Here is a 2,500-nt window from a genome sequence, read left to right as displayed (position 1 = left end):
ATGGTGCATAAAAACGCACCAGGAGGGCACCAGGGTGCATAAAAACGCACCAGGAGGGCACCAGGGTGCATAAAAACGCACCAGGAGGGCACCAGGGTGCATAAAAACGCACCAGGAGGGCACCAGGGTGCATAAAAACGCACCAGGGCACCAGGAGGCACCATGGTGCATAAAAACGCACCAAGAGGCACCAGGGTGCATAAAAACGCACCAGGAGGGCACCAGGGTGCATAAAAACGCACCAGGAGGGCACCAGGGTGCGAAAAACGCACCAAGAGGGCACCATGGTGCATAAAAACGCACCAAGAGGGCACCATGGTGCGAAAAACGCACCAAGAGGGCACCATGGTGCAAAAAACGCACCAAGAGGGCACCAGGTGCAAAAACGCACCAGGAGGGCACCATGGTGCATAAAAACGCACCAGGAGGGCACCATGGTGCATAAAAACGCACCAGGAGGGCACCATGGTGCATAAAAACGCACCAGGAGGGCACCATGGTGCATAAAAACGCACCAAGTAGGCACCAGGGTGCATAAAAACGCACCAGGAGGGCACCAGGGTGCATAAAAACGCACCAGGAGGGCACCAGGGTGCATAAAAACGCACCAAGTAGGCACCAGGGTGCATAAAAACGCACCAGGAGGGCACCAGGGTGCATAAAAACGCACCAGGAGGGCACCAGGGTGCATAAAAACGCACCAGGAGGGCACCAGGGTGCATAAAAACGCACCAGGTAGGCACCAGGGTGGGCATGAAGAGGCACCATGATGGGCACCAAGAGGCACCAAGGTGGGCATCAAGGTGCACCATGGTGGGCATCAAGAGGCACCAAGGTGGGCACCAAGAGGCACCAAGGTGCACCATGGTGGGTATCAAGAGGGACCAAGGTGGGCATCAAGAGGCACCAAGGTGTGCATGAAGGTGCACCATGGTGGGCACCAAGAGGCACCATGGTGGGCACCAAGAGGCACCAAGGTGGGTATCAAGAGGCACCAAGGTGGGCATCAAGAGGCACCAAGGTGGGCATCAAGAGGCACCAAGGTGTGCATCAAGGTGCACCATGGTGGGCACCAAGAGGCACCATGGTGGGCACCAAGAGGCACCATGGTGGGTAGCAAGAGGCACCAAGGTGGGCACCAAGAGGCACCAAGGTGGGTATCAAGAGGCACCAAGGTGGGCATCAAGAGGCACCAAGGTGGGTATCAAGAGGCACCAAGGTGGGCATCAAGAGGCACCAAGGTGTGCATCAAGGTGCACCATGGTGGGCATCAAGAGGCACCAAGGTGGGCACCAAGAGGCACCAAGAGGCACCAAGGTGTGCATCAAGGTGCACCATGGTGGGCATCAAGAGGCACCAAGGTGGGCACCAAGAGGCACCAAGAGGCACCAAGGTGGGTATCAAGAAGCACCAAGGTGGGTATCAAGAGGCACCAAGGTGGGCATCAAGGTGCACCATGGTGCGATGATTCGGAGAAAAATTCATTATAAATCATTCCCTTGGGGAAATGTAACGAAACTTTGCAGACACATTTGGTGTTATTTTGTGTGAATGCCTGCAAAAAATCAGGTCAAAATTCGATCTCTAGGTGCCTTTTTCTATTTTCCCCGGTTTTTCATAATCTGCCGATTCAAAAATTCATTAAAAATTCATCCCTTGGAGAAAAAATCTAAAACTTTGTGGACGTGAATATATTGTGTTTGTGAGCCTCCCTGCAAAAAATCACGTCAAAATTCGATCTCTAGGTCCCGATATGGACTTATGTCTGCTCAGAAAAAAGGTATCTACTACTACAATTTTGGCTTTTGCATAATAACCTATTATAGGGGGGGCTGCACCTCACCAACCACGCCCACAGTGGGAGGTGCGGTGCTGCCTTGGGGCCCCTCCCCCATGCTCATGCAAGTCTCCCCTCACTTGTGTGGCTTGGTTTTCCATGGCATTGGGTTTATTGATTCGTCAATTATCCAGAAACCGAATGTTGGCCGACTTCGGCCGAGTCTCGGTGCGTCCCTCGGAAATTTGTGGGCATCGTGGCGTGGCTTATTCTTGCATCAACGATGCATGGGCAGGGTCTATTGGGTGCATTTTCCTTTGTCCCTCTCGATTTTAAGTGCTCCCGGGTGACTTTGTTCTTGTTGAGGTGTGAGGAGAGTTATAAAACGGTGAACCAGCGTTGGATTTTTCCAACAACGCGTGCACTTTTTGCAGTGGCAATAGGCATGCGGGCATCATGTTCCTGGAGTTGGTCCCTATGGATATGGTTGTTCTTCCAGTTTGTGATGGTTGCATGTTGACGGGTGACACCACAGTGCCCGCGGTCAACACGAGGATTTTAATGGATGCCACTTGGCTCGGTGTCTTGCATGTGATGATAGGGATGGGCAAGGTGATGCCTTAGGCATTATTGAACCTACCCTTGAATGTGTGCTTGGCTGGTGGTTTGCCGCACTCGATCTGAACGACATCCATTAAAATCCCCGACTCTGGGTTATGTGAT

The sequence above is a fragment of the Abrus precatorius genome, unplaced genomic scaffold, assembly GCF_003935025.1.
Source record: "Abrus precatorius isolate BTA unplaced genomic scaffold, Abrus_2018 Scaffold1, whole genome shotgun sequence".
NCBI lineage: Eukaryota > Viridiplantae > Streptophyta > Magnoliopsida > Fabales > Fabaceae > Abrus > Abrus precatorius.
The sequence above is the reverse complement of the archived record's forward strand: the minus strand, read 5'-3'. Positions refer to the sequence as shown.